At 37.7% G+C, this 9992-nt stretch overlaps 1 pseudogene; it reads left to right on the top strand.

Moving 5' to 3' along the window:
• The first annotated feature begins 1421 nt into the window (after positions 1 to 1421).
• Positions 1422 to 2102, top strand: LOC124974603 (STARD3 N-terminal-like protein; annotated as a pseudogene).
• Positions 2103 to 9992: the final 7890 nt, after the last annotated feature.

Below are 9992 nucleotides of genomic sequence, written 5' to 3'. Positions count from 1 at the left end.
GTACTATGGGGATTGAGATGGTGCTGGAGCCCTTGGTAAGACAGAGCAGGATGGAAGAAGAGTCAGCAGCAGCAGTGCCTGACCAGGGCTTAAGGGACCTAAGGACAGAATATTATTCCCAGGAAACTGTACAGTGTAATTTGATCCATCAATTCCCACCCTGTTAGCTTTTCTAACAGCGTTCCATGATGGTCACATTTCTCCTGTCTTCTAGCCTGAAAATTATGCTCACCTTCTTTCTTGACATTTATTTGTGCTTGAGTTAGCTGTATCACAAAGTTAAATTGTCAACCTGTTTCCGTCACAGGCTATAATTAGTATTTTGTTGCATCATTTGACTTTTTAAAAATCTGTATTCTTTGATTTAATTATATCTTTATATCTTCATTTCTGTTCTTCACCTTACATTATCTCTTCATATGTACCAAATATTAAATTCTATGTCTCCTTATATTTCAGATTTTAATTAAGGTATTTATTCTTTTATGCACTTCTTTAGTTTCTCCATTTTCCAGAGCTCTAAATTTTCCAAATTTTTTTATTTACCTTGACCTGTCATTCTCAGAGTTCTAGTCTATTAAATTTGGTTGCCTAAATTTTATAACATGAATGATTATTAGGTAATTGCCATTTCATTCCCCAAAAAGCAAAACAAAAACAAAAACAAAAACCAGAAGTGGAACTGCAAATGACCCAGCTATTCCACTCCTTGGTATTTATCCAAAGGAATTAAAATCAGCATACTATAGCTATACAGACACTTCAATGTTTCAATGAACACAATAACTAAATTACAGAATTGACTATTCAATGATGAATGGATTAAGGAAATGTGGTATATAAACACATTTGGCATATTACTCAGCAATAAAGTATGGAATTATTATGTTTGCCAGTAAATGGATGAAAACGGAGAACATGATTCTAAGTGAAATAAGCCAGTCTCAGAAAATCGAGGATTGAATGTTATCCCTCAGATGTAGAAACTAGAGCAAAACAAGGGAAAAAGGGCAGTGAGGCATACTGGAAATCATAAATATATAGAGAAGATAAGTGGAATATAAGAAGGAGATAGGGAGGGATGAAGGAAGAGTAAGACAAGGAATTATGGAAAGAATTTAACAAAATCATGTTACATGCATGTGTAAATGTACCACAGGATTTTCCCCTTTATGTAGTAGAAAGTACTAATTAATAATAAATTAGGGGTACTCGAGGATGTCCTTGGGATCTGGCTGTGGGTGGTGAGCTGCGCTTTGCCTGCCTCCTTGTCCCACTGCCCCAGCGAACCCTGGAGGGTGCCACCACTGAGCCACAGTCTCCAGGCCAGTCTGGGGTGGCCAGCCCAGAACCATTAGATGAGGTCTCTTCTCTTTAGTGATGGTGAAGTTGGGAAAAGGCTCCTTGAACCCTCCTCCAGGATGAATCACCTGCCAAACAACAGGGAAAATTTGCTCAGTGGGAATAAGAAGTCCCAGGCTTCTCTGCATGATGTCCACTCCATCAGCCCCATGCAACCCATGGTCAGGATCGAGTCCTATGAAGGGAGGGAAAAGAAAGGCATATCGGATGTCAGGAGGACTTTCTGTTTGTTTGTCACCTTTGACCTATTATTTCTAACGTTACTGTGTATAATACAGCTAAATGTGAAGGAGGCATTGAGAACACGTTAGAGAAGGAAGTGATGCAGTACAACTTATCTTATTTTGATATATTTCTTTTGGCAGTTTTAGATTTACAGTGTTGATACTCATATGCTGTATGCAAACTGCGCCATTGGTGGACAATAGCATTGAAAACAGCAGTGACCAGTGCCTTTCAACTAGCAAAAGTGATCCTTTCAAAGCTCTTCTCCCAGGGGGACATTTGGCTGTGTGCTGCCCACCATTTCATTCATCCTCGCCTGGACTGAGACATTGTTTCTGGATTTCAAAGTGTTACCTCAAGAAGCAGTAGAAGAAAACAAACTCCTGATAGTTCAGAATGTGTCAGAGAGGGCAGCCCTCATACCTGCCAGTCTTTCTGATGTTTTTCTTTATTCCCCTCCTGAATCTGAAGAAGAAGCTGAGGAAAAACAGGACAGCAAAAAACCACTTTTATAACTCTGAGTTCTGCTTTATGAAATGTGAAGAACTCTCACTGAAGTCATCCGAGGGAAAAAGATGGATTTGGGTCTCCCTATTGATAGTGAAATGGTGACATCCACTGCAGACTTTGTCAAACAGCTAATAATCATTTATTTATGGTGATACCTCACGGACATTTTCCCACATTCACACATCTGTGGCCATCCAGGTCTTGTCATGATTCTTCTTCTGTTCAGGGAGACTGAGTCTGACCTGTCAATGAATAATTGAAGGAAAGTCGTCTGCCATATCCTAATCAAAAGACTTCTTCATATGTTGAAATAACACTTTTGTAGTAAGTGAAATACCTTTTATTTCAATTCACAGGATGGGATTTTGTTTGTTTCATTTTTCAGATTTCTTTTGTATTTCTTTTTTAACACCCTACAATTCCCTTATGTTTATTAACTCATGCATATGTACAATTTTTAAAAGTAATAAAATCCAGCATATCAAAATGAAAAAAAAATAGAATAGAGTTACCTCATATTGGGTAGAGGGTAGTGGAGAGAGGGGAAGAGTTATTGGGGTAGGGATGATAGTAGAGCGAGACAGACATTATTATCTCATGTACATACATGACTGCACGACTGATGTGATCCTACAATATGTATAATCTGAAAAATGAGAGATTGCACTCCATTCATGTATGATCTATTAAATGTATAATTGAATTCTACTGTCATGTACAACTAATTAGAACAAATAAAACATAAATTATGAAAGAACCCAAGGAGGAACACTCAGAGAGGGAACTTAGTTCCCACCATTTGGGGACCTAATATATCAAAGACAGAGAAGTCCCAGAAAATGTAAGATAATTACACAAAAAAGGTACATGCAAAAACAAAGAGGGAGAAGGATTTCATTTCAGGAATGCAAGTTTTTTTTTCAGCATATGTAAATCATTAAATGTAGTTCACACTTAAACATAATTAAGGACAAAGCTCATCTGATCATCTCAATAGTTGTAGGAAAACCTTTGATAAAACCCAACACTGATTCATGTTAGAAACTCTGGGGAATTTGGGATCAGAGGAACTTACCTCAACATCATGAAGGCCCTTTATGACAAACCTAAAGTACACATCATACTAAATGGAGAAAAACTACAAGCATTTTCTCTAAAATCAAGAAGAAGTCAAGGCTGTCCACTCTCATCACTCTTATCCAATATAGTCCTTGAAACACTAGCCAGAGTGCACAGTAAGAAAAGGAAAGCCAAAGGATATAACTAGGAAAAAAAAGTCAAACCATTTGCCAAGGATCAAGGATATGATCTGATATTTAGAAGGCTCAAAAAATTCCACCAGAAGATTTTGGGAGCTTATAAATGAGTTCAGCAAAGTACCAGGATACAAGATCAACATTCATAAGTTCTACTCAGTCATAAAAAAAGAATCAAATTATGACATTTGCCAGCAAATGAATGGAAATGGAATATCATGATAAATTAAATAAGCCAAATCAGAATTTCAAAAGTCAAATGTTTTCTCTTACATGCAGAAGCTAGAGTAAAATAAAAGAAAGGGAGAGGGAAAGATAGGATAACATAAAGATAAAGGCAAGTTCAGTAATGCAGAAGAAGGCAATCAAGAGACTGGATGGAGCAATAGGACAGGGGAGGCAATACAGAATAAATTCCTAAAAAATCGTGTTATGTGCATATATAATACACAACAGGAAACTTCACATTTATGCACATGTAGAAAGAACCAATTAAATATAAGTAAATAGTGAGCAAAAGGAAGTCTAGTCAAGGAAACAGAATTGGAGAGGGGAGCAAAGACAGGGAGAAATGGGTATTTTGAATTGAAATCAAATTCCATAATTATAAGATTTTGTCAGGATGAGCCCAACTAACTATAAAACTCTAATTTTTGAAAAAAGGAAAAAATTGAATTGAAACCAGCACATGACCCAGCCATTCCAGACCTTGTATGCACTCAAAAGACCTAAAGTCAGCATACTATAGGGATGCAGCCACATCGATGTTTGTAGCAGCACAATCACAATAGCCAACCCAGGTGCCTATGAAGAGAGGAACTGGTAAAGGAAATATGGTTTATATACACAATGGAATATTATTCAGCTATAAGAAAGAATGACTTTAGGGCATTTCCTGGAAGGAACTGGAGACCATCATGCTAAGTGAAATAAGCCAGACCCAGAAAGGAAAAGATCAACTGTTTTCTCTGATATGTGGAAGCTAGTCCAAAATAACTAGAAAGAAGAGACAAGATAGGGAGATTTCAACAAAATTGGGGAAGTCCTTGAAGTAGAAGGAGATTGAGGGGAAGGGAAGAGAGACAGATTAAGGGAAGAACAGTGCAGTGAGTCTGAACTAATTTTCATATGTACATGTAGAAATACACCCCACTTGAATATCCCTAAGACACTAGTTTTAAAACAAGTATAAATAAATAGCAAAATCAGGAGAGGGAACAAAATAGGAGGAGGGAAGATGGGAGGGAAAAGGGGAAGTACTGGGGACTGAATTACGGCAAATTATATTCCATGGTTTATAATTTGTTATGTGTTATGTATAACTAATGTATGTTATGTATAACCAAATGTTATGTATAACTAAAAAGAACTACTATAAAATTATTTTCTGAAAACCTATATTAACTGGATAAAAAACTTCCCAGTGTGACTATGAATAGAAATATTATTCTTGAGTGGTAGGGTAAAGGGCACTGCTACTGTGATGGGCTGACAGATCTGGCTCCATGAGAGTGATATAGGCCAGATTATAAGGGAAATGACTAAACAGAATCCATTTTGCTCTGAGACTCCATGTTATGTAGGAAATTAACTTCTCCCATGGGAACACCCCACCTCTGTACCCACCATCTGTTCCTTAGTGTGACATGTTTAACAATACAGAATGACAATTCCTATGTAAAGAAAAATTGCTCTCTTTTGACTCCTATTGCTCCTAAACAGTGTACCATGTGAACAGTGATTGTGTGGATGTTAGTAATCATTCTTTAGTTTGTACCTAGTAAGGGTCATTTTGACCCACTTCTCCCTCTGTTGATGATCTCATGATGTTAGTTTGTAATTTCAAATCATAGAAAACAGACATTTATGGTTGATGTGATTTTTGGTATAAGAACCCCTACAACCCTTTGGTTGGGGCTGTTCTCCCAATAGCCATTTTATGGGGCATTGTGTAAGACAATCAGCCAGCCAGGTTAGTAAAGACTCTCAAATTTGAACTTCACAGTGGTGATCGGTCTGTTCTTAAGTTGTGCCCCATAACAATATCACCAATTTTAGAAAATAGTTCCCAGTTATCTTGGCCCCAGGGAAGATGCTAACACATATCCCTCAACTACTTAGCAGGCAGGGGATGAATGTGTTTTCCTGATGTCTCTTCTCTTGCTTTTCCTTCTGGTTCAAATTTGAAGAATTACTCAGATCCAGTAAAACAAATTTTAAAAAAGTATTTTTGCATCTTTGTTCTTGAAGATAGTGGCCTAAAGTTTTCTTTCCTTGATGTGTCTGTCTGATTTTAATATCAGGGTTATACTGGTTTCATAAAATAAATTTGATAGTGTTTCTTCCTTATTTATCTCTTGAAGTAAGTTGAGGAGAATTGATGTTAGTTCTTCTTTTAAGGTCTGGTAGCTGCTTCAATTCATTACTTGATATTAATCTGTTTAAGTTTTCTATGTTCTCTTGGTTCAATTTTTGTACATCCCGTGTCTCCAGGAATTTGTCAATCTTCAAGATTTTCTAGCTTGTTGGAGTATAAATTTTCAAAATAGTTAATAATTGTCCTCTGGATTTCAGTTGTGTCTGTGGTGATATTTTCTTTTCATCTTTAATTTTGTTAATTTGGGTAATCTCTTTCTTTTGGTTAGTTTGGCTAAAGGTTAAACAATCTTGTTTATCCTCTCAAAAAACTCTCTGTTTCATCGAGTCATTTTATTTTTTTCTCTCACTTTCATTGATCTTGGCTCTGATTTTAATTTTTTCTGTTTTTGACTGATTTTGGTGTTAATTTGTTGTTCTTCTGGAGGCTTGAGGTGCAATGTTAGATTATTTATTTGCTATCTTTCTATTTTTTTAATACACTAAACTTTCCTTTTAGAACTGCCTTCACTGTCCCAGAGATATCTATATGCTGTATCACTGTTCTCATTTGTTTATGAGAATTTTTAAATTTCTCCCCTGATTTCTTCTGTTATTAATTCATCATTCAATAGTGTATTATTTAAATACTAGGTGTTAGATCGAATTCTGTTTTTTATCTTGTTTTCTAATTCATTCAATTATGATCTGATAGGATGAAAGGAATTGACTCTATTTTTTATAGTTTCTAATATTTGCTTTTTGCCCTAAACTGTGATCTATTTTAGAGAACATTCCATGAGATGTTGAGAAGAAAGTGAAACCATTCATGGATAGATGAAATATTCTATAGATATCTGTTAGGTCCATTTAATTAATAGTATTTTTTAGTTCTGAAAAATCTTTACTTAGTTTATATCTGGATGATCTATCTTTTGAGGACAAATGTGTGTTGAGATCACCTGGAGTTGTTCTATCATGTTCTATTTGATTTTTAATATTGAGAAGGGTTTATTTTATGTATGTAGATCCACCATTGTCTGGGGCATAAATATTTGCAATCATTATATTTTGTTGGATGATTCTTATAACCAGTATGCAGTGACTTTCTTTGTTTCCTCTGATTAACCTTGACTTGACATCTACTTTGTCTAATACAAGAGTAAGAACCCTCTTTGTTTTTCTAGTACTGTTTGTATGGCATATGTTTTCAACTCCTTTCACCTTCAGTCTCTGTCTTTGTAAGGTTAGTCTCTTGCAAACACAGTATTGTTGAGTCTTCTTTTCAATCCAATCAACCAATCTGTCTTAAGATTGAAGAGTTTAGAACTTTTACATTCAATATTATTATAGAGAGATGGTTTTTATTTCCTGTCTTTTTGACTTATCTCTAGGGTTCATTCAGATTTGATTGTCTTTTAATTGACTATTCTAGTGTAATTCATCCTATACTGGTTTTCATTTTTATTTTTCATTTCTTCTTCATGAAATATTTCATTGACTATTTCATAGTACAGGCTTTATGATTATTAATTATTTTAGTTTCTGCTTATCATGGATGGTTTTTATTCCATCTTCAATCATGAGGATCATTTTGCTGGACATAATAATCTTAGTTGGCACCCATTTTCTTTCAGAGTGTGGTATTTATTATTTCAATCCCTCCTTGTTTCTAGGGTCTGGAATGAGAAATCAGTTGAAATCCAAATTGGTTTCCCTCAATGTGACCTGCTGTTTTTTCCTTGAAGCTTTTAGAATTATATTCTTATTCTGCATGTTAGACATTTACATTATACTGTATCTCAAATGAGATTGTCTTTGAGTCTGTGAATTTGAATTCTACATACATCTTGTATTTGAATTTCCATCTCATTTCTAAGATTTAGAAAAATTTCAAGTATTATTTCATTGAAAGGATGATACATTCCTTTAGTTTACATTTTGGATCCTTGATCTACCACAGTGATTCTTAAATTTGGACTCTTGATGTTATCCCATATATCTTGAATATTCTGGTCTTATCATTTTTTTATGGTTAACATTGTTTTCAAGATTATGTATTTTATCTTCAAGACCTGAAAATCTATCTTCAAAGTTGGTGATGCTTTCTATTTAATTTGGTTTATTGAGTCTTTCATTTCTAGGATTTCCTTTTCTTCAGAATCTATCTCTTTATTGATATTATCTTTCACTTTCACTTTCTGTTTTCTAATTTCACTCCTGACGTCTTCTTTTAGCCTGCTGAACAATTTAACCATGGACTTTCTGAATTCTTTTTCTGACATTTCCACTGTTGTGTCAATGGAGTCAATTTTTTACATGTTATGGCATCTTTGGGGTGGTTTGCTCCCGTGCATGTTCACATTGCTTGTATGTCTAACCATCTATTGAGATGGTTATTGCTTCCTTTTATAGTGTGACTCACTGTTCATAAATACAACAACATCTGTGCATTACTTGAAGAAAGCCAGTGTTTGGTTGAGTATCCATGGTTGCTCATTATCCTGTGGTTCTTTGGCCAGTTTTGGTTGAATGGTGTTAGGGGGAAAGGAACCATTTTCAAAACCATTTCATGCCTTAATTTTAAAAATGAATGGTTGTGTGCTATTGGAGTAATGGAAAATATTTCTTCTCCATCAGGTCAAATACAGGAATCCCTCTGCCCATGCCCTACCCCAGGGCTGTCAGAGAGCTGTCTGCTGTCCCACATGTGTCTGTTGGGACAGAAGGAGAACTGCTGGGAAGGAGGGTTCCTGGCTGCGTGACATCCGAAGGCGGTGGCAGCTTTGGGATCAGGGACCCTGTCTTCCTGCACTTCCTGCACTTCCTCTGGGAACAGTGGAGTGGACAGCTGCTGAGAACACAGTGTGGGCATCACCCAGCGTCTGACTGAGGGCTTCAGCAGGGCAGGCTGGGAGGGACTTGTACCCTGCCTGCACAGTCCTTTCCCTTGGTATTGAAGCCAGAATAACCCAGCTCATGTGCTAATAAAATCTGGTATTATTTATGTTTGGCCTGCTTTCTTTCAATTTTGGTATCAAGATTCTCCACTTTTTAAATTGTGTCTTCGTTGCTTAGCTGTTCTGGGGATAATAGTAGGCCTCCTGCTGGTTCCACAGTATAAGACCTGTTCATGTTTGACCACTTCAATCCAACATTTCCACTTGATTCCTTGTTTTAGAAAGAAAAAATAATCCCCATCCCTCCACTTGAATAGAAGCATCCACTAACCAAAGCCCATGAGTGGACTGTCCACTGGGTATTCACAGTGAGAGCTCCTGCCCTTGCTGACTCTGTGATCTCCTGGTATGAGGTCTCTACCCAGGAACTTGTGGCAATTTCTTTTTCATTTTTTGAAAATTATTCACCTGAATGATTCAAACTTTTATTGTGACTATAAATTAAAACATCTTCCAATGTGAAGGTTATATTCCATGTGCCCTCATTCTGTGATCTGGCTTGTTTTTCTGAGCTGATTTCGGACATTGGTTGTTGACCACAAAAACTGACCCAATACCGGAGCATCCTGCGCTCAAATAAGACCTGACCCCACAGAAATATCCCACTTCCCCAGAGATTTCCAAGGGGGACTTCAGCCATCAGTCTGCCTCCTTTCTTCCTCCTCAACAAAGCCCAACACGGGTCCCTCCAGTGTTGGTGTCTCCAGGCCACAGGCTCCAGACGTAAGTTGGTAACACTGGGAGGACAGGTGTCTGAGCAGGAGGGATGTGCTACCAGGCTGGGTGGGTCGGAGGCAGGGCTCCATACACCCCAGCGAGCCACAAGCCTGTGCTTGGCTGTGCAGCTGGCACCTGCCTTTCCACACAGCCAAGTGGAGAGCCCCAGGTTCCAAAGAGGATCCCCGCTTTCCAAGGGAGCTGTCTCCAGCCCATCTTAGGTCAAGCAGTGGACACGCCAGTGCCGGAGTTTTCAGCATCCTTAGTTGCTTTTAGTTTAGAACTAAGTTCATGTCAGATAAGTACTCAGTTAAGTGCTGAACCTGGGCCTGTGAACACACCCCACCTGTGCTTTCTCCTCCACTCCTGGTTCGTCTCCTGATTTCATGGCACTCATCAGGCTGTACAGAGGGGCACCCAAGTGACAGTTTAAGGGGGATGTGTGGGGGTGAGACTTGGAGTTGGGGGAGGTGCTGCTCTGGCTGGCCCTGTCATGCTCTCTGGCCTGTCCTCTGCTGTCTCCTGGTGGTTAACAGGCACTGTCATGTTGGGGAGACCCACTCTTTCATGGAACCATAGATCCTGAGAGGGATGGCAGGGACTCTTC

Source organism: Sciurus carolinensis, unplaced genomic scaffold (assembly GCF_902686445.1).
Source record: "Sciurus carolinensis unplaced genomic scaffold, mSciCar1.2, whole genome shotgun sequence".
Taxonomy (NCBI): Eukaryota; Metazoa; Chordata; class Mammalia; order Rodentia; family Sciuridae; genus Sciurus; species Sciurus carolinensis.
The sequence above is the reverse complement of the archived record's forward strand: the minus strand, read 5'-3'. Positions and strand labels throughout refer to the sequence as shown.